This window comes from Plecotus auritus, assembly GCF_963455305.1.
Source record: "Plecotus auritus genome assembly, chromosome: 6".
NCBI classification, from domain to species: Eukaryota; Metazoa; Chordata; class Mammalia; order Chiroptera; family Vespertilionidae; genus Plecotus; species Plecotus auritus.
Window position 1 is genome coordinate 170,633,966 of NC_137773.1, and position 22,827 is coordinate 170,656,792.

Sequence of the window (22,827 nt, forward strand, 5' to 3'; positions counted from 1 at the left end):
AGACCCTCGCCCCCAGGGAGGGGTAGAAGAAGGCCCTCCATCTGACGATTTGCACTGATGCCCAGGAGACCTGCCAGCTTCGTGACGCTTGCCAGGTGCCCAAGACGATGCTTCCTTTTTACAGCAGAAACGGCAGCTCTAAATTAGTGTCAGACATTTAAAAATCAGAGTCTCTTGTGTAAAAAGACAGGCCCCTGGCCCCCAAGGCCACACAGTTACACGCCCTGAGTGGTGGTCGTCCCCGGTGGGGTGGGGTAGCTCTATGGGGTCTCTGGGCTTGCGGTCTGCATGCTGGAGAGCAGAGAGCTGTGTAGCTGCAAGGGAGCAGAGTGGGTATAAGGGGGTCTCGGCGGACAGTGTCCTAAACAGCCACCCAGGCCCCAGGAGATCCTGGGGGAAACATCGGGGGAGAGGGAAGAATAACGAGAGAGAGAGAGAGAGAGAGAGAGAGAGAGAGAGCGAGCCATGTTAACAGGAAAACTTAGTGAGAGAAAACTGGCAAAATCAGAGGAAGACAGAGAACAGAAGGGCTCAGAGGAAAGAAAGGGACAAGGAAGTCAGGGAGGAGACATGAGGCCAGGCAGCCCCACACTGCCACCTGCTGGCAGGTGCCAGGCCTGCGCGCAGCAAGAGCACTGCTCCAAGACTTGGGAGCAGGGGACCCAACTTCACCCCAGCAAGCCACATCTTGGTCTGCCTGGGACTCCGTTTCCTCATCGTAGAACAAAGGGGTCAGGTTGCAGAAAAGCTCTCTTTCTACCCTAAATGTCTGTGAGCGGCTAGACCAGGGCTGTGTCTGGGGGTAGCCACTGCTCGGCACACCCTGCTCCACCGAGGAGAAGCCCCGGGGCCCTAGGTGAGTGCCTTCTCCCGAGAGGCCAGGGGTCTGTATTCTTACGAGATTCTCTGGCTTTTAAATGTTGGACACGAATTCTGAACTTTGCAAACATCTGAGGGCCGAAGGGAACAGGTGTGCCTGCAGTGTGCATGCTGGGGTCTCCCGTCCTGGGGTCTCACTCTGGGCCTCAGGAGAAGGTTCTAGACCCTGTTACAGGTGACAACACAAGAAACCTTAACTCATTGCAACTGGCCACATTCCAAAAGCCCACCGTTTCCTCTTTCTTCCTCCCCATCCCAGCCCAACCCCATTTCTTTCTTTTTTTTAAATATATTTTATTGATTTTTTTACAGAGAGGAAGAGAGAGGGATAGAGAATTAGAAACATCGATGAGAGAGAAACATCAATCAGCTGCCTCCTGTACGCCCCCTACTGGGGATGGGCCCGCAACCAAGGTACATGCCCTTGACCGGAATCGAACCCGGGACCCTTCAGTCCGCAGGCCGACGCTCTATCCACTGAGCCAAACCGGTTTCGGCCAAACCCACGGTTTTAAAGACAAGACCTCACAAGACAAGACCCTTCTCCTACTCGGCCACACACAAACCATCCTGTACAGACTTGGAAGCAATTCCTTTTTTATTGAATTATTAAGATGAAAGGGCACAAAGACTCACACACAGACCATGCTGGTGCTGGGAATACACATGATATTTTGTGTTTTTGTGTTGTTGTTGTTTAATCCTCACCAAGGATGTATTTTTATTGATTTTAGAGGGAGCAGAAGAGAGAGAGAGACATCGATGTAAGAGAGAAACAGATCAGTTGCTTCCTGCATGCTCCCTGACTGGGACCGAACCCACAACCTTTTGGTGTACGGGACGACACGCCAACCAGCCGAGCCACCCAGCCAGGGCCACGAGTGATCTATAATAATAAAAGCGTAATATGCTAATTAGACCAGACAGCCGAACGACCTTCCAGACGTCCTTCCAGACGTCCTTCCAGATGTCCTTCCGGATGAAGCCGCAGCTGTGAGGACCTAGGTCCTAGCCCCTTGCACGAATTTCGTGCATCGAGCCTCTAGTCCTTTGTAACTGGTGTCCGACAGGCGTCCTTCTGGAAAATTCCTTCCTATCGTAAAGTCCCATGTTTAGAGCCTTACCTAAGGGAACTCTGTGTAAATGCTCTCTCCCCCAGAAAAGCTGTGGTTTCACAATCCACAAAGGGACCATTAGAGCTAAAAATTCTGGCTCAACCACCTCATTTGATGGCAGAGGACAATGCACTCAGAGAGGCTGGGGAGGTGGCCACACGTCACCGAGCAGCCAGCAGCAGACCCAGGAACGGTGCGCGGCCCGCTGCTCAGCCCACCGCTCAGCCCATCCCCCGAGGGGCCTCGGAAAGCAGCAGGGCCACCCCAACACGGGTTCCTCAGTGCTCAGCCGGCACCTGCCCGGTACCCGGTCAGGGCTCAACAAACACTCGCTGAAGGAAGCAAAGCACTGGGATCCATTCCCGCGTTTCATCATCTCATGAACCGGCCAGCAGAGCAGGGTGAGGACTGGGGACACATTTCACAAACAAGAAACCAAGGCCCCGAAGATGACCTGAGGCTGGGCCGGACCCCACCCCGGCCCGCATCCTCCCAAGCCTAATTCGCCGACTCACTGCCACCATCCCTGGCCGCCTCCGAGGACCCCGCAGGGAAGGGGCCTGCAAGGAGGCATTTCTCCGCCCTTCGTTCATCTGTAGGGATTTCAGCAGAACTGAGGGCCCTGCCGGGGATGGGCCTGGGTGACGGTGACATCGGGCGGTCGCCGCGCAGTGCAAACCCCGGCTTCTCCACTCCTTCAATGGCTCCTGCGGCTCCACCTGACCCCTGACCCAGGATCTATGCGGCGGGACCGGAACTGGCTTTTCTATTCGGCCTCTGAGGGGCACTTGCACAATGACACGAGTGTTGCCAGTTTGCCCTTTGATGTTTTAATTAACCAAATTGGCTTAATTTTTAAAAATCTGTAAGTAAAGCACGTGGCTCAACGTTAAACAGTACAAAAGGGTGAGGTGGTCTCCTGGCCAGCTGCCCCCCCCCCATCCGCCCTCTCCCAACTTCCACACAAGGCTTCTCAGACTCCCCACAGAGCCCACCGCTCAGCCAGTCCTCTTCCACCCCTTACGGAAGGGGAAACTGAGGCCTGGGAGGTCAGGGACGTGGGCGTGGTCTTGCGGCTAAGCAGCGGCAGGAACAGACCTAGGACCCCCGATTGTCCTGTCCCACGTCCATCCCTCAGATCCTCAGGTACCACCTCCCAGCTCACATCCCAGCCCCGAGGGGCCGGGCACAGTCACTTGCTGTGAGCAGCAAAGGGGTGGGGGTGTCCCCAGGAGAGGGGGGGCCAAGCAGAGAAACCTGCATGGCACGAACAGGAAAGAGAAGGCCCACTGTGCTTCAGGGGCAGAAACAGACGCCCACACGGCACGAGGTGTTCTCAGGGATCGCGGTGGCCTTACTTGCCACCAGAAGCGACTCTTTCTAAGAAAACCGATCAACAATGACACCGGCTCGATGCCACGGAGGCTGGGTGTCAGGTTCTGGGCGAGCGCCTCGTCGCACAGGACACCAGCTCCAAGGACACTCACCCGAAAGGAGCGGACGGGAGCACGGAGCCACTCCGCGGCGTCCCCTTCCCGAGCAGGGTCTCCGGCGAGAGGCTAAAGTGCAAGCTTATGCAACGGAACGAGCCAGGCCGTGTCCGCTGGGGCAGGCCAGCGTGTTGTGCAACGCAGGGGCGAGAAGAGGCAGGGCCACGCAGAGGAGGAGGGCCCTGCCAGGGAGGCCCCCAAAGGTCAACCCCAAGGTCAGCGGCCTTCAGAAATGGTGGCTCCCATGGACGTGGTGTGGAAATCTCCAAAAGCAGATGATGCTCCCGTCCAGATCAGATGGGCTCTAATCGTAAGACATGCAGCTGGAACTGCACAGATACCTCTTTGCTTTGCATGTGTATAAATCCAGAGGTACACCTCTAGAGAAATGCTCAAAAAACGGAAGGTGTTACTGTCCCTTTGAAGCTGTTTTACTAGGAGATAAACAGAAAAAAAATACTTTGGTTTTCCAATTTTCTTTTTTTTTTTTAAATATATTTTATTGATTTTTTTACAGAGAGGAAGGGAGAGGGATAGAGAGTTAGAAACATCGATGAGAGAGGAACATCGATCATCTGCTTCCTGCACACTCCCTACTGGGGATGTGCCTGCAACCAAGGTACATGCCCTTGACCGGAATCGAACCCGGGACCCTTCAGTCCGCAGGCCGACGCTCTATCCACTGAGCCAAACCGGTTAGGGCCGTTTTCCAATTTTCTTGATAATTTCTCTTTGAAGTGCATATGCTTGATCATCTTGTGATTATAACGTTGCCGGGGGAAACGTTTTTACGGAAAAATAGCCGTGCCGGGCTGGTTGTCATGAAAGTGCTCACAGCTGAACTCATATTCGCTGTAGGAAACAGTGCGACGGCATCTTTGGAAAACCAAAAATTGGTCCTGACCCTCCGACCAGGAGTCTCACACGTGGGAGTAAATCTAAGGAGGGGCTCCCCACACTCTAACGCACAAAATACAGAAGCGTGTTTACCGTGCAGCTGATAAAGCAAAAAAAAGGTGCATCTGCAGGCTCCTCAAAAAACTAAACACAGAATTACCTTAAGACCCAGCAAGTCCACTTCCGGGTATATGCCCAAAAGAAGTCAATGCAGGGCACGAACAGATATTTGTACATCCTTGTTCATCACAGCATTAGTCACACTAGTCCAGGGGTGGGCAAACTTTTTGACTCGAGGGCCACAATGGGTTCTTAAACTGGACCGGAGGGCCGGAACAAAAGCATGGATGCAGTGTTTGTGTGAACTAATATAAATTCAAAGTAAAGGAGCGGAGGGGAGAGCAAGAGAACCGGCCAGAACAGCCGGATCCGGCCCGCGGGCCATAGTTTGCCCACGGCTGCACTAGTCAAAGGCAGAAGCAACCCAAGAGTCCATCAGTGGAGGAGTGGATAACAACATGTAGGATATACATGCCATGGAATACTATTCAGCCCTAAAAAAGGAAGGGCGTTCTAACACATGCTACAGCATGGATGAACCCTGAAGCCATTGCGCTGAGTGAAAAAAGCCAGACACAAAAGGACAAACACTGCCTGCCTCCACTTCCACGAGGTCCCTACCGCAGTCCAATCCCCAGAAAGCGGAAGGGTGGTTGCCACTGATTAAATAATTCCTCCTCGTGACTCTCCTTTCTCTCAATGTTCCTCCTACTTCCAAGTCCCACCTCCCCTCTTGAGCACTTTGCTTTGAGACTTCCCTAAACACAGCACACTGCGGAAGCTTCACGTTCCGACCCATTCTGAGACTCTGTCTTCCAGCAGGAGCATTACTGTCAGGTGCGACTGATCTTCCTTCTGTCTCGCCTCCTGGTGGTTCCGCTTTCTCGGGGTGCCGTTGCTCGGCAGTCTTTTGTTTCGTAGAATAAGTGCCACCAGATTCCGTGTCTTTTAGTGCTTTAGGACAGCGGTGCTGGGAATGGAGGGGGCCAGGCAGTGTCCAGGGTGGTCTCCAGCTGTGAGCTACCATCACTTCGCCCTCCGGCTATGCAAATAAGAGCACTGTTTCGTGTGGGCCATATGTGAAAGAGGAGGAAACACGGGTTTGGAAGGTCCCTGTCAGGTCTTTAATGCTGGTCCAGGAGACATGGCATGCACCCCTAGTGGCTGCCCACTATTCATACTTACCCCTTTCCTTAGCATCAAAGCCCTAAGCCCCATGGGAAGGTTACATTGCTGCAGGAGGTGTGACCACGGGGCTAAGTTCTGGCCAATGGGGTAGCAGTAGTAGCATGTGAGGCTTTCCAAAAGGCTGCCTTCCTGAGGCCTGGAATGTAACCACCGTGGCCGGAGCTTCAGCAGCCTTTTTAGACCAAGGCGACCTCAAGAATGAAAACCACAGCTGGTATGGGAGAATTCAAGGACAGGGCTGCACCAGCATTGCAGAGCTTCCCTCTGAACTGCTTTTTTTTTTTTTTTTTTTTAATATATTTTATTGATTTTTTTACAGAGAGGAAGGAAGAGGGATAGAGAGCTAGAAACATCGATGAGAGAGAAACATTGATCAGCTGCCTCTTGCACACCTCCTACTGGGGATGTGCCTGCAACCAAGGTACATGCCCTTGACCGGAATCGAACCTGGGACCTTTCAGTCTGCAGGCTGACGCTCTATCCACTGAGCCAAACCGGTTTTGGCTGAACTGCTTTTATTGAGAGAAAAATCAATCCTAGGAAGCGAAGCCACTGCTCTATGCAGCCAAACCTGATCCTTACTGAGACAGGTAGTTAACTGACCATTATTACTAGTAGGTAAATCTGTACTTCTCTCGTTATCCATAGCAAAAATGGGATAACTTGCCTGTACCCCATCTCATCAATCTCCCTCCCATTTCATGGATTTTGTCGCTCCAATCTGGGGGTTCTGATCCAGTTTCTTGTTTTCACATATTGACTTTTTACACCTACCTACAACTGCTTTCTATTTCCCAAAAACACTTATACCCAAAATTTACAGTTAGACCCTCTAAGGCCTCAGAAGCTGCCCGGCCGGGTTCAGGACACACATCCTTCCATCTGTCCTCTTCTCCCCAAAGTTAGTCCTTACTGGGGGACAATGGAAGGCAGTTAGCATCAAAGGGTAAACTCTGAGATAAAGAGTGAAGTGCCCAATCAGGAAAACTTAATTGTATTAATAGAACAACGTTTTGTGAAACCACAGTACCTACTGTGCCACCATTCAATGCAGTCAACTGTCTTATTGTTCATCGAAATGATTTCCTGAACAGGAAATTCTGCTTATAAATGAACAATGGTTACTTTTTCAAAACATCAAGTGAGATCATCTGGATATTAAAAGACTTCAAACTCATCCTCTCCAAAAGGCTACAGAGAGATGACAATAAACAGTTAAACAGCAGGGACAGGGAAACCCTGGCAGGGAAATGATTCCATGTTATTTGAGCCAGGTTTCAAAGCCACACAGACTGAAATTCAAAGTGTGGAACGTTACAGAGAACAACCTCCTACAAAGAATACAAATGAGCCCTAGTGGTTTGGCTCAATGGATAGAGTGTCTATTGGCCTGTAGACTGAAGGGTCCCAGGTTCGTTTCCCGTCAAGGGCACGTACCTCGGTTGCAGGCTCAAACCTGGCCCTGGTCAGGCGAGTGTGGGAGGCAACCAATGGATGTGTCTCTCTCACATGGATGTCTCTCTCTCTCTGTCTCTCCCTTTCCCTTCCACTCTCTCTCAAAATCAATGGGAAAATATTCCGGCGTGAGGACTAACAAAAACAAAGAAACGAAGAATACAAATGAAAAGTATAACATAGGGGACATGTTAGACTTAGCAGGTGACGCAGTTACAATGTGCAAACGTCAGAAGCAATGCAAGGGTCTTGCAGGCGTGCGCTTGAATAGCACGACAGGGTGTTCACAAGGCACGGCTGGGCCTTGTGTCAAGAAAACAAGGGCAGCAGAAACCAGGAGCTGACTTTCTGAAAACGTATTCTAACTGCAGCCACACTGGGGCACCTGGAGCAGATGGGGAATGGGGGAGGGGGAGAGAGTGACAGCTAAAGAATCTAGAGTTTCTTTTTGGGATGATGAAAATGTTCCAAAATTGATTGTGGTGATGACTGTACAACCCTAGGAACATACTAAAATCCATCAAGTGATATAGTTTATGTGGGTGAATTATACGGTGTATGAATTACATCGCAAGGAAGCAGACACACACACACACATGCACGCACGCACACATGCAACCAGAGGAATGGAAGGCAGGGTCCCTGGGGCTACTCACTTCACTTAATAACAGGGCCCCTCCTCCATCCAAAAACAGAAACGCCGCTCATGGGTTTGCCTTCCACAGCAATGGAGAGCCCACGAAGCTTGTAATGCCTTTTGCAGGCATTTCTACTGAAAATGGTTTAAGCGAAATGAGATTTCATGCTCAGGAACAATAGGGTTGGCTGTGGAGGGAATTCAATGCTATAGAGCAACCATTTACAATGCTGAGTGGGTGGGGCTCTATTGGACTCACCGACAGTCCTTTAGGTCTTTTGTTTTTGGGTTTTGGTGGGGGTTTTTTTGGCTTCCCGACCACAAAGGGCTATTTTTCTCCTGTTGTTAAGTTGATGCCCCGATACAGGTCAGGCCGAAAAGGTCTCGGCCAGGAGTCCACACACCATGGCCCACAGTGACCCCAGCCCCTGCCTGTTTTTAGAAAGGAAATGTTACTGGAACACAGCTACACCTGCTCCTCAAGGTGCTGCCTATGGCTGCTTTCAGCTACAACAGCAGAGATGAATAGCTGTGACCAAGATCACGGGACCCACAGACCTACTAGTAAAATAGTTACACTCTGGGCCTTTACGGAAAAGTCTGCCAACCCCTGCTCCAGGCCACAGGAGCCCACATCCCTCCTTCCCTCCCCATGCCCACCGCGGTCCTCTGGTCCAGCAGAGCTAAGAATAAGCAAAGGGCCCGGAGGTCGCTGACACCAAGGGACTTCCCTAAAGACCACCTGTGCACCCCTGCCATTCAAGGCCGCTCCTTCGTTCCCTGAGGATCTTCTAAAATTCAGCTGTTCACTTTGCTCACAATTCTTCCTTCACTCCCAGCCTTGCTATGGTTTGCTGAGATGGAATATCATTTCGCAGCTCTGTGACTTTGAGCCAGGCCACAGAACTTGCTCAGGCCAGTGACATGTGAGTGGATAGAATGACTGCATGTCTAACCAGAGGCTCTGACTGTGCCTGTGTGGTTGAGTGTGTCCCCTGGAGCTCCTTGTCCTCTGCCAGGAGAGGGTGGCCCCACACAGCTGCTGCCCCTTTAGCCCAAAGCCTCCAATGAGTGACAAGTGGAACAGACCTGAAGCAAAGGCCAGGCCATCCTCCTCAGGTGACCTTCAATTGGGATCAGGGAATAAATGTTGCCACTGTGGATCTGGGGACTGTTTGTTACCCAGCATTTCTACAGCAAACCTGACTGATACACACCCAATTTAAAATCATGGAAGTAAGGCACAATCACTGAGAACTAGAAGAAGAGAGTTCACCACACAGGACTGGAATTATACCACCATCAGGATCGCCAGAGAAGTCTAACAAGAAAGACATGGCCACACGCAGCTCTCATCACATGCTCTCTTAGAAACAACTAGGATTAGCTCCAGCAAAAGGCAGATGAGGGGCGAACAAAATAAAGGTAGAAGGCCCAGCCAGGTGTAGCTCAGCGGTTGAGTTGTTGACCCAGGAACCAAGAGGTCACCGGTTCGATTCCCAGTCAAAGCATATGCCCAGGTTGCAGGCTTGATCCCCAGTGGGGGGCGTGCAGGAGGCAGCCAATGATTCTCTCTCATCATTGATGCTTCTATCTCTCTCTCCCTCTCCCTTCCTCTCTGAAATCAATAAAAATATATATCTACACTAATAAAAGAGAAACATGCAAATTAACTATCACTCTGCTACACCCACAAGCCACGCCCACCAGCCAATCAGGAGCGAGTATGCAAATTAACCCAACCAAGATGGCGGCCGGCCACGGAGCGAGCAGGAGGCTTGGGTTTCTCTGGTGATGGAGGAAGCCAAGCTTTCCACCCGCTCTGGCAGGCCCTGGCCTGGCTCAAGGCTGCAAAGTTTCAATTATACAAAATAAATAAATCCCAACAAAAATGGCTGCAGCCATGGAGCGAGCAGGAGGCTTGGGTTTCCCCAGTGATGGAGGAAGCCAAGCTTCCTGGCCTGCCCTGGCCTCCGCTCAAGGCTACAAAATTTCAATTATAGAAGATAAATAAATCCCAGATCCCAGGGCCTCCGCTTGGGTTGCCGGGTGGCGTGGCTGGCCTGCAAACCACCACAGGCCCCTTGCCCAGGCCACCCCACACCCCAAGGGAACCCCCACCTTGATCCGGGACACCCTTCAGGGGAAACCTGCCAGCCCCCACCCATGCACCAGGCCTCTATCCTATCTAATAAAAGAGTAATATGCAAATTGACCATCACTCCAACACACAAGATGGCTGCCCCCATGTGGTCAAAGATCCTGCCCCCATGTGGGCACAAGATGGCTGCCACAAGATGGCCAGCAGGGGAGGGCAGTTGGGAGGGACCAGGCCTGCAAGGGAGGCCAGTTGTGGGTGATCAAGCCTGTAGGGGAGGGCAGTTAGGGGTGACCAGGCTGGCAGAGGAGGGAAGTAGGGGGTGACCAAGCCTGCAGGGAAGGGCAGTTGGGGGGGAACCCAGGCCTGCAGGGGAGAGCAGTTGGGGGGACCAGGCCTGCAGGGGAGGGCAGTTAAGGGTGACCAGGCCGGCAGGGGAAGGCAGTTAGGGGCAAACAGGCTGGCAGGGGAGTAGTTAGGCATCAATCAGGCTGTCAGGGGAGTGGTTAGGGGGTGATCAGGCTGGCAGGCAGAAGTGGTTAGGGGCAATAAGGAAGGCAGGCAGGCGAGCAGTTGGGAGCCAACAGTCCTGGATTGTGAGAGGGCAGTTGGACATCCCTTGAGGGGTCCCAGATTGGAGAGGGTGCAGGTTGGGCTGAGGGACACACCCCCTGTGAACAAATTTCGTGCACCGGGCCTCTAGTGTGTGTGTGCGTGTGTGCGTGTGTGTGTGTGTGTGTGTGTGTGTGTGTGTGTGTGTGTGTGTATGGTGTAATATATATACACTAGAGGCCCGGTGCATGAAATTCATGCACAGGGGGTTGGGAGGGGGGGCCTCAGCCCAGCCTGCACCCTCTCCAATCCAGAACCCTTCGGGGGATATTTGACTCCCTGTGGATTGGGCTTAAACCGGCAGTCACACATCCCTCTCGCAATCCAGGACTGCAGGCTCCTAACTGCCCACCTGCCTACTGGCCTGATTGCCCCTAACTGCCATCCCCGACTGGCTTGGTTGCCCCTAACCACCACTGCCTCGGCCCCCACCACCGTGGCTTTGTGTGGAAGGACATCCAGATGGTCTAATTAGCATATTACCCTTTTATTAGTATAGATATAAATATATATAGTAAAGGTAGATGGATCGAAACCAGAGAAGGGGTTGGGTTGGGAAGGGAGGGTTTCTTTTGTTCCATCCACACAACCAAAGTTGCCTGCCTTACCTGTCGGGCTCTCTGGATACTGCAGGCCTCTGGTCTCAAGGTTAAGGCTGCCATTCCTGTTGCTAGTGCTTCCTGGGCCCACTAGGTGGTGCTGCACCCGCACCTGGGCAGGCCCGCTCCCTCCCTCCTGGTCCCACAAAGGAAGGAGAGCTGGCACCAGATCTGCAGGCCCTTCCTCACACTCAGGCTGGCCCCTCCCCCATTTCTACTCACCACAAACCCCCACACAACTAGGGAGAGACAGAGGCAAAGCAACCCTGAGCAGCACTGGCTGGGCTCTTTTTCCTTCTTAATAAAATGTCGCCGCCAACGTAGATCTGGGCTGGCACAGACCTCGGGCGCTTTGCCACATTCAAGCAGAACTCCCAGGTGAAGACAGGAGGTGTCAGGCCACGCTGGGCGGATGTTCCTCGGTGCTTTCCCCGCACACGGCCCGGGGGAGCTGGCCTTGCAAACAGGCCTCTCCCCTCCGTGTGTGTGTGTGTGTGTGTGTGTGTGTGTGTGTGTGTGTGTGTGTATGTGTGTGTCAGGCACCCTCTCATGCTGACACACATTCTGTGATGACAGAGGGGCTTCCTGCCATTCGGGACACACTGGTGTGGAGCCAGAGGCAGCAAGACGAGAAAGGGGTCAGCAGACAGCGAGAGTGAACTCGCAGGTGAGCTCATGGGGAATGAAGCCGAGGGGAGGTCTGACGGCTGAATTCTGTGGGAGGCAAACTGAAGGGATCAGGGGGTGGGGGTCGTGGTCAGGGAGGGGGCATCTGAAGTTCCGATTTTGAGCATCGACCCATGAACCAGGACATCAGGGTTCGATTCCGGTCAAGGGCACATGCCCGGGTTGCAGGCTTGATCGCCAGTGGTGGTGGGGGCGGGGGGTGCAGGAGGTAGCCGATCAATGATTCTCTCTCATCATTGATGTTTCTCTCTCTCTCCCTCTCCCTTCCTCTTTATGAAATCAATAAAAATTATATATATTTTTTAAAAGCTAAAGAAATTGTTTCTCTTATTAGGTGGGGGAAGGGAAGCACAGAGAGAGGAGGGGGGAGAGGAGGAGGGGGAGAAAGAAGAGGGGAAATAGGTACCAAGGAAGAAAGAAGTGAAAGGAAAAGGGGAGCGGGGGGAAGAAGACAAGGTCAGGGGAAGAAAAAGAGAAAGAAAAGGAAGGAAAACTAAAGATAAAAGTTCGAGAAATGCCCGCTGGCCCCTGGTGCTGGGACAGTTGCAGAGGTGACAGCAGCTTAGAGTGGGACCCTGAGGTGCCCCAGGGCACATGATGGCCACAGCATGGCCCGCTCATCCTGTTTCCAGGACAGAAGTCTGGGAAATCTGGAAATCTGTGGGATCCTGCTTACATAAGGCACGGGGTGCACCCGGGGTGATCCAAAGTGTGGCTCCTCACGGCTGGAATTCAAGGTCCAAGCCATCAGACAACGCCGTGCCAGGGGGGGCGGGGGGGGGGGCCAACGGGCAAGGGCTGTGCTGGGAGATTCCATTGCAAACTGGCTGGCTGGAGGCAGCTTGGCAGAAACTGGGAGCGAAGCTGAGACGAAGTAAGAGAAATTATTAAGAGGATGGAACTCCCTCCTCACACCACTGCACCAGGCGCTCGGCAGGAACGAACTCACCAAGGACCAAGGACAGCCCCTGTTGTCACACCCATTTTAGAGATGCAGAAACAGGTTCTGGGGCTCCAGGACTTGCCCGAGGCCACACCGTAAGTGCTGCAGCCTGTCACACCCTGACCTCTCCGCCCCAAAGCCAACATTCTAGGCCCCAACCATAGGGGCCACAGGACAGTCTGGGCTGAACTATGGGGGTAGGGCAGCCGCCCACAAGAGCAAGCCCATGGCCCCTTGAGAAACTGCAGTGGGCCGCCACCCATTTATTTCCTCTTAAACCCACGCGTGCCCCATAGGATTTCAACAGAACCTTCAGAATAAGCACAAAAGAGCAACCTGTATGTTTATGAAAGAGAGAGAGGGAGGAGGGAGTTGGCAAAGGACAGGTTTTAGCAGAATAGTTCCTCAATGAAAACCTCAGGCAATTGAGCTTCCTAGAAGCCAAAGCAAAAAAGACACACACACACACACACACACACACACACACACACACACACGACATGCCTCATCATCTAATGAAAAGAGAAGAGAGAACAGATCCAGCAGGAACCTCGAGAGTTCATCAGGGCACCTTTGAGACAAATGCTCCAGGGCAGTGAGGGCGTTTTCATCGAGAGGAGCTGCATTCTCGCAGAAGAAGGGTCTGCTGGGCTTCCGACAGCGCTTCCGGCTTTTCTAAGTATTTTCACGAAAAATGTGTCCCTTGCTCCCCCCCCCAATAAACCCACGATTCCCATTAGATGAACAGAGATGCGAATTCTGCCTCCCCAGCAGGTTCAGAAGCTGGCCGGCCAGCCAGCCTGTGCTCCTGGAGGCCACACCCCGCGGCCTCGGCTGCAGCGTCCCACAAAGGTGAGCCAGCCTCTGACGAAGAGGATGAAGAGGACGGCAAAGAGCCCCATGGGCAGGGAAGACGGAAGGAGGGAAGAGTCACCAGTGAGTAAAGGTGAGCACATCTCTGAGACACGGGTCGGGGGTGTTGATGGAAGAAAGAACAGAATACGCCTGGGCCCAGAACATGGAGGCGGGGGCCGTGGGGTCCAGGCTCAGAGACAAGAAAGACAGCCGATGGGGAAGGGCCGGTAAGCAGGGGAGTGGGGGGAGGAGGGAGACTGAAGGGCAACATTAAGTCTACGCCCGCTGCCAGCCCTCCCCACCCCCGCCACCCACAACCCAGCAGCAGGAATGCCAGGATTTCCCTGCAGGCCACACAGATGGATGATGACAGACAGACAACGAGGCAGGCAGCGAGATGACAGGCAGGAAGGTAGACAGACAGACAGACTGATGATAGACAGAGAGAGAGACAGACAATCGTGACAAAGAAAGCTGATAAGTGAGCACTTACTACGTGCCAACAGCATGCTGAGGGCTCTGCAAGGAGGAACTAATTTAATCTTCACAGCCATCCAGTGAGGCACCTCCATGAGCCCGCACTCTCGTTGGTAACTAAAGTATAAATAGTAACCATCTTGTTTAGGATGATGGAGGTAAGTACTCCATGAACTAAAAACAGAAACGATCAAGAGGCATCTATCTCAAGTCATAGCAAAACACAAAAAAATTCCTCTAGGAAACACCAAAAGATGCTCAACGTCCACACTCTGGGAGGAATGCAAACCTGAGACCAGAGGCGAGGCCGTTTTCTGCATCTGGGCCGGCAAAGAGCAAGATGGTCTGCTAATGCCCGGGGTGCGGGCCCAGACGCTCTCCCGCGTTTTCTGAACGATACAAAAAGGACGACTTCTCCGGCAACATCCATCACAACTCAGGTCCCGACGCGAGGAATTCCCACCGTGCGCTCATCACCTATTTGCTCAACTGTGTGGGAACAGACATCCCCTGCAGCCCTCTGTTTTTGCAAACTGCCGGTCAGTACTCCATGGTAGGTCAGTACCCACGGTAGGTCAGTACCCACGGTAGGTTAGTACCCACGGTAGGTCAGTATCCACGGTAGGTCAGTATCCACGGTAGGTCAGTACCCACGGTAGGTCAGTACCCATGGTAGGTCAGTACCCATGGTAGGTCAGTATCCACGGTAGGTCAGTATCCACGGTAGGTCAGTATCCATGGTAGGTCAGTAGCCATGGTAGGTCAGTATCCATGGTAGGTCAGTATCCACGGTAGGTCAGTACCCACGGTAGGTCAGTATCCACGGTAGGTCAGTACCCACGGTAGGTCAGTATCCACGGTAGGTCAGTACCCACGGTAGGTCAGTACCCACGGTAGGTCAGTACCCACGGTAGGTCAGTACCCACGGTAGGTCAGTATCCACGGTAGGTCAGTATCCACGGTAGGTCAGTATCCACGGTAGGTCAGTACCCACGGTAGGTCAGTATCCACGGTAGGTCAGTATCCACGGTAGGTCAGTACCCACGGTAGGTCAGTATCCACGGTAGGTCAGTACCCACGGTAGGTCAGTACCCACGGTAGGTCAGTACCCATGGTAGGTCAGTATCCATGGTAGGTCAGTACCCATGGTAGGTCAGTATCCACGGTAGGTCAGTATCCATGGTATGCGTAGCCCACATTTTGTTTAGCCACTCCTCAACTGATGGGCACCTGGGCTGCTTCTACCTTTTGGCAATTACTGGGCATTAGTCTGCTTGCAACACCTGCATACAAGGTCTGGTGTGAACTTACGTTTTCATTTCTTGCGTCTATAACAAGGAGTGAATTGGCAGGTCACACAGTCACTACGGGTAACCTTTGCGGAACTGCCAGACTGTTTTCCACAGAGGCCGGTGTTGTTTTAAAACAGCCATGAACAAACTACGGCCCGCGGGCCGGATCCGGCTGTTCTATCCGGTTCTCTTGCTCTCCCCTCCGCTCCTTTACTTTGAATTTATATTAGTTCACACAAACACTCCATCCATGCTTTTGTTCCGGCCCTCCGGTCCAGTTTAAGAGCCCATTGTGGCTCTCGAGTCAAAAAGTTTGCCCACCCCTGTTTTAAAAGCTGCCAAATTTGAGGAAAAATTGTTACACAGCCATAGAGAACTAAGATAAGAGAATTAAACAAAGTTAGATATAAAGGGCATTTAGGACAATATCTAGTAAGTGCTCTATCAATGTTAGCTATTACTATCATGATCAGTATCTCTCTACCACAGGGCCTTTGCTCATGCTGCTTCAAATGCTCTTTCCCTCCCTCCCTATCCCACTAACTCTTACATATCCTCCCGACTTCTGCTTAACTGCTGCTTTTCCACTGAAGCCTCCTTGGAAATGCCAATTCAGAAATCCCCTTTACACAATCTCTTAGCACCCTGCACTTCTCCTATGACTACCAAACAGAGTCATAGTTAAAGAGAAATTTGTGTAACTATTTTTAAGACAGTTCCCTCTTCTGAAATAGAAAAGAATCTCAAGCTGGCACAACGCCCTACCCTCTGTACACACAATAGAAATGCAATTCTACCTCTTAAAGGCCAACAACCCACTAGAAAAATGAGCAAAGACAAAAACAGGCTGTTTGCAGAAAATGAAACACAACACAATGGGGGCACAGACGCATTCATAATGTAAAAGTAGGAAATAAGATGAAATGCCATTTCTCATGACTATCTGATTAGCCAAGGGGAAAAGGACTGATACCCAGATTTGCCAAGAAATTGCCAGAAACTGCCATTGCCTCGCACGAGGGCTCGGCACTTACCGGGCAGGCTCCCATGGGGCCGTGTTGTGACGTATGTGTACCAAATCCTAAATGCACATCCACCCCTCTGTCAGCTTACAGATAGGTGACCCAACAGATACACACGCAAGAATGTTCCCTAGAGCCAACCGTTCGGTCCTCACGGACCACCAGTGGTCTGCGGGCCACCGGTTGGCGATCGCTGCCTTAGAGCACAGTCAACAAGCAAACACCAGAAACTAAAAGCATCCCTCAAGCGGGGCCTGCCGGAAACAGTGCCAGCTTCTTGGACCTTGAATGGCCAAGTATAATTAGTTGCCTTTAGGGCTGCCACCTTCACAGCAATTGTGCCTGCAGGGGCTGCTCCGTATGCTTCCCAATGAGGCCCTGGGCAGGTCCTCGCAATTACAACTGAACCCCAGGCTCCATCCTCCTCCTTTAGTGTCTCGTTTGCATTACAGTGAGGCATTGCATTGGTTCTTGTGAAAGCTTGTGTTTCGGAGGGCTGGGTATCTATTCATTTCAGATTAATAAAGAAGAAGTTACAAAACGTCAGCCTCATAAGCAGGTGAGCCAATTCTTTATAATAAAAGTGTGTGCGTGTGTGCGTGCGTGCGTGCGTGCGTGCGTGTGTGTGTGTGTGTCTTGTTGGTTCTGTTTCTCTGGGCAACCCTAATAAAGGATTTATGAAATCTGATTCATTCCAGGTCTAATTACAGCTATAAAGTTTCAGTTCATGACAGTTTCAGCTTGGCGTGCTCACCTACCAGTGTTCACACGAGAGCGCAGGGTTCAGAGAACACGGACAAGTTTCTGACTCAAAGTTCCTCGCGGGGCCACGAGTCCGAGTCACCAGTGAACCGTGTGGCCAGGGGCCCGTCCAGACCCACCTGGGAGGCCTGATCCCGGCAGAGGCGCCCCCGCACCCTCCCCGGGAAGCCCCGGGAAGCCCCGAGGCAGAGCTCCGTTGTGTGGGGAGAACAGGGTGCTACATAAAGGCCGAGGCCCGTGCCTGGCCCCTTGCCCAGCAACTGCCTCTGGACCCTGATCTGGTCACATCGAGAAGAGAGCCCTTGACACAGCGAGCGTGCTTCCGGGGTGACCCTCACTCCCATACTTGCAAATCAAATGAATGTCAATCCATTCTGAAACTCAGCGTCTTAAGGAACACCATCAGGAATGCTACATACAGTATTTGTGGTTGGGGTCAGTGTTCTGAAGTCCTGCAAAGCACTCCCGATTAGTTCTTTAATCAGACGACTCTCTAATGTTTTTATTAGCATGTATTATTTGTCAGCTTCCCAAAATGGTTTGAAGGGAGCGAAGGTTAACACCAATACATTAGATACATTCAAGACTTGTTTCAAATCCAGAACAAAAACTAATTAGGAGGAAGACAATGTATCAAACGCCTGGAAATGTAGGACCCTCCCCCCCATCCAAGGTCCAGGATCTCACGAATACATTTTAACTAAATGTTACATTTTATGTCAAAAACCCCGTGTGGCAATGTCCCACTCACTTACCTCACGAAGAGGAACTGAGAGAGGGAAAAAGCTGGTAGGCGCCAAAATCACTTAGAGCACGTTTAAAAGACGTGTTTTGCGTTTTTGCTAAAGATTAGTTAGCTCTAGAAATCCACCTAATAGGGCCCCACTCCAGCATTACAACTGCAGAAAGGAATCAACTGTTAAGTAGGGGTCATTCCACGAGAGAAGAAGCAAAACACAGGTCTAAGTTACATTTGTAACATTTCTCAGTTACAAATTTAGAACGAGGTTTTTCCGCCCTAAACTCTAATTCACATCTTCTCCCGCTGTGAAAAGGAGGGACCTTGCAGCTGTCCACTCTTTCCTGTTTCAATTTAGTCGAGTAAGTAGCAATTAGATGGTAAATTTTCAATGGAAAACACATTAAGAATTTTGTTCCAGGCAGGAATTGATGAGCAAGACCTTCAATTCAACTCTTAAAAGAAGTCCATAATATTATATTTGCGCATGTTGGCAGACAATAAATCCTCGAGTTGGATGGCTTAACGTATGAGAGACAGGGAACAAATCCTAAACAGTGGCCCTGTGAACAAGAGGGTGTCCCAGAGGCACTCGAAGCCATTTTCATCGGGTCACAGCTAGTCATTCATACCTGTGCCCACCTCCAGGGCTTCAGGACCCAGACAAGCTCTCCATGGCCCCCAGAAAAAGCTGGCCTTGAACAGACGCTGGCTGAACAGAACCACAGAACACACCTGAAGCCATGCTCACACAGACGCAGACATTCACAGCATCTCCACAAGCTCCTTTCGTGCAACGTCTCGTAGGTCTTGACACCGAAAACTACTACACGGGGCCGAGAGGAGCTCACCCCTCCTAGGGATTCACTGCTCTGCGGCCCAGACAGCCTGGGGGGACGGCATCGAGACAGGACAGAAGCCAGATGGCTCGGCAGCAGACTGATCAGCTCCGAGGAATAGAGGAGGAACGTCAGCCCCACCGCCACCGCCGGGAGACGAGCCAGAGCAGAACGGCTCAGCAAGCTCTCCATCACTGGGGGTGGGTCAGAGGTCCAGGGCCAAGCACATGTAGTTTAAAAAAAAAAAAAAAAGGTGAGGGCGGAAGAGGGAAGGAGAGAGGCATAGTCTAATGCTCTTCTCCACCTTTTGGAGACTTCCTTGGTGCCCCAGACACCAGCCAAGGCTCTTAGAAACCAGGATAAAGACACAGGATTCAGGAAAATTGCGGGGACCTTGGAGACCCCGTTCAGCCGTTGCAAAGACTGTCGAGGGAGCATAGTGGGAGTCCGGCAGGCCTGGTCCCAATTCAGACCTGGTCCCCTGGCCCCTCGCCTCCCGAGCCTGGAGGAGAGGATGAGAGTGAGCAGCCACTGAGGCCCCTCTGCTCTGCACGTCCATGATTCAACCTTGCAGTTTCCCCGTCACATGTTCGAGGACAACCCGGCCAGCACACAGCAGGAGAGAAACAATGGCCCCCGTGGTCCTTTCTCCTTTCCGGCCACATCACAGCGAAAACAAACAGCGGCCAAACAGGCAAACACACACACACACACACACACACACACACACTTACCCCCCGCGTCTGTCCGCACGGGCTCGTCCTGGCACAGGCCTGGCCGAGGCTGGGCCCCCACGGGCTGCCTGTACGGAAACACCAAGGCCATGTGCAGAAATGCCCTCCAAAGGCGACTCGGAGAGGGTAGGGCTGCTTCTCCGCGGGAGCCCGGCCGGGCAGCCTCGGCACCGCCACTCCCACGCTCCCTCTGGCTTTTCCCAGGCTGCTTGTTGGGGCGAACCCTGAGACCGGGACCTGCCCCGGGCGCACAATGGGTTACGTAACTCCCGGCGGCCCGGGCACCTTATCGGCTCATCTTGTAAAACCGCCCCACACCGAAGATGACGCACCCGAAAATGTGATACCCCCAGGTAGGGGGTAGAAGGGTGCTGGGCACGGGGCTCTGCCTGAAAATCAAAGAGGAACAAAACGTCTCCTGTCCAGCTCAGCGCTCCCTAGGAACAGGGGGCGGAGTGCACGCAGCGGAGGCCAGACGCCAAGGGGTCTCCCCGGCCCGGCCTTGGCCAAGCCCTTGGCATCCACCCGTGCATCCTCGGGGACGCTCCCTCCCGCGGCTCCCAGAATGTCTTCCGTTTCGTGTCTTCCTCTCAATGAGCATCTACTGAGACTTGAACCTGAGCGTGATCTGCAGGGTCTGGCTGCCGGCACCTTCCACGGGTAACACCGCCCGTGTTCCCCCTCCTGTTTACCGAGCCGCCGCCAAACGTGACTGCAGAGCTGGCCACAGGAGTCTCGGCGAGGCACCCCCAGTCACCACGCCCTGCCCGGTTTGAGGTTTCAGCTCTGCGTTCTGCCATGTCTTTGCCCTCGCTTGTCACGTTCGGAGAAAGCGAACCTGCCCAATAGGCTGGATTTCACCGGCACAGACGCCGCACGAATCCCAGGGATTAGTTCACATGTTTGGGCAAACGAAGACGCAGCTGGGACACCGCCTCCTCCAGGAAGCCCTCCTGGTCTTCCCCCTCTTTTCCCCTCTGCGGCTTGGCCAGGCACCCTTCTTGGTGCTCTCCCGTGTGCCCGTGCCCATCACTGTACTAACCACAGTGCACAGCCAGTGTCCACTCCAACTAGACTAAACTCCTGGATGACACAGGACACGTGCCCCAGGGTTGTGACCTGGATGCCTGTCCCACCCCCTCAGAGCTCAGGGATCTTGGGCAGGATGCTGAACCTTTCGTAATTTAGTCTTTACCTGTAAAAAGGGGACAATGCTCCCCCCCCACCCCCCTGCTTCACAGGGATGCAGTAATAATTAAATGACAATTTATCTACCCAACGAATGTTTACTGAGCACTGGCCCATGCAGGCACTATTGCAGCGGCACACCAGTCCTTGCCCTGAGGTTGGTTTATATTCTATTTACATTCTGCGAGTGCAGCTCACGGCTAAGTCTGGGGAGAAAGAGAAAGTGGAAAGGGAGATGGGAAAAGGTCGGGGGACCACTTTTCCGGCAGGGTGGCCACATTTCTATGAAATGCCGTTCAGAGAAAGGGAAGTGGGAATCATGGGGACGTGGGGCGTTGGCGGGGGGTGGGGGGCGCGAGGGTAGGGCGACCCAGATGCCGGGCAGCTGCCAGAACAGGGGCCCTGAGGAGGGAGGCTCCTGGGGTCTGAGGACTAGCGAGGAGGCCAGTGCGCCCCGAGTGGGGAGGGCACAGAGGAGCCAGGTCACGGGGTCAGGGCACCTGCCACTTAGACCCTGGCAGGCCACAAACCTGCCTACGTTAAACTGTCACTGGGCTTTATTTCAAACAGGAGGACAGAGCAAACGCCGCGGACAAAACTGAGGAACAAAGCAAACGGCAATGCGCACATGACTGGGCTTAACCATAACCACGCCCGGCTGCCACTCCACACACCAACCCACGCCGCTGCCACCGGAGGCCTCTGGCGCGGGCTCCAAGCACCTCCCAGGAGCGCTGGCATGATGTGCTGACCGCGACGCTGCCTGCGCGGGGAGGGATCACCCTGTTCCCGGGGCACGGGAAGGCGTGACTGACAGGCACCTGTAAGAACTGATGTGGGCAAATCTGGCCAGTGTACACAGGGTCCTGCGTGCAGTTCCCATTCCTGCATCCGACAGTGCCATGTGTCTCATCCCATGACACCCACCGTGTGTCTGAGGCCCTGAGCCTCGGAGAGAGGGCACGGGTCACCCTGCACCGAGCATCGCCATGGACAAGTCTTTGAGGGGCTGTCTCCAGCTCAGACAGGCCGGTTCCCGATGGCCCGTCTCACCATCCCGAAGCTCAGAGTCTAGTGGTCCCTCCCCACCCCCCATGCTCCTCGCCCAGTCCCGTGGCCGCACCCTTCCCAGGCCTCCCCCCTCCCTCCCTGCCTGCCTCCCGGCAGGAAAAGGCCCCCTACCTGTGATGGTGCAGGCATCCCGGTACCCTCTGTAGCTGGGAGCATCTTCCGCAGCCTCGCTCACATAGTGCTCCTCGGGGAGGCCCGGGCTGCAGGCTAGGACTGCATGCTGGCACGCCTCCGGAGAGGGCACAGAGTTGGCCAAAGTGTCGGCGTGCAGAGCTGTGGCGTCCAGCTTGGCAGGTTTCACGGGGAGGTGCCCACTGCCATCGGGGGTCCGGCTGCCGGAGTCTGGCGCAGTCGGGCGGACGGCCCCCGGTGGGTCCGGCTCACCAGCGGGGCTTCCTCACGGGGAGTCTACGGACAGTGCAGAGAGAAGTGCAGTTACTCGGAGTCTGAAAAAATGGACAAAACCCTCAGAACACAAGGGCCCCGAGATGCTGTGCATTCAGGTTGCAAATTCTGACAACTGCGTCCTGCGAGCCGGGCTCCTGTCAATCAAATGCCTCGGTTTTGGCAACAGGGCTGCAGTGACGTTCCATCCGAGTGACCAGGTGCCGAGGCCGCGCACGGCTTCATCCACTGCCTGTCTTGAAACCCGCCCGGAAGCGGAGCTGAGCAAATAAACACACGACCACAGCTCGAAGGATGACAGCTCCCCCGAAAGGAAGACACTCAGGACCCCTGGCGCCACGCCGAGCGCAGGAAGGGCTGCGCGTGCCCAGCCTGTGGAAGACCCCCATCGACCCATCGCGACGGGATGCACCAACGTGCTGTGTAAGGACTGAATTATGTGTAACGCCATGTTCCTCTTAAACCCTTTCCGCCTCGACACCTTCTCAACGCTCCAGGACCTTTAAGGATGCCCCACCTTAAGCTACGGCGAGAAATTGGCGGACTCCTTTAAGACCATGATGACAACTACAGACCTTATTCTGCATGATTTGTGGATTTTAATTCCCACGTGACTTTCTTCTGTCAAAGTTGTATTTTTGTTTTATGATTTTTGGAACATAACATTAAAAAGTGCCATCTTAAGCATCATTAAGGGTACAGCTTGGTAGTGTTAACCCCCTCCCTCCCTCCCGTGTTAATCCTCACTCGAGGATATTTTTCCATTGATTTTTAGAGACTGGA

General features: G+C 53.2%; 1 protein-coding gene across 2 annotated transcripts in view; it reads right to left on the reverse strand.

The window, feature by feature from the left end:
• Positions 1-22,031, reverse strand: part of TRAK1 (trafficking kinesin protein 1) — a gene marked incomplete at its 5' end in the record, with an annotated part of 100,658 nt that extends 78,627 nt beyond the window's left edge. For both annotated transcript variants that reach the window (XM_080672616.1, XM_080672614.1), the window contains one exon: positions 21,751-22,031. The remainder of the gene's footprint in view (positions 1-21,750) is intronic.
• Positions 22,032-22,827: the final 796 nt, after the last annotated feature.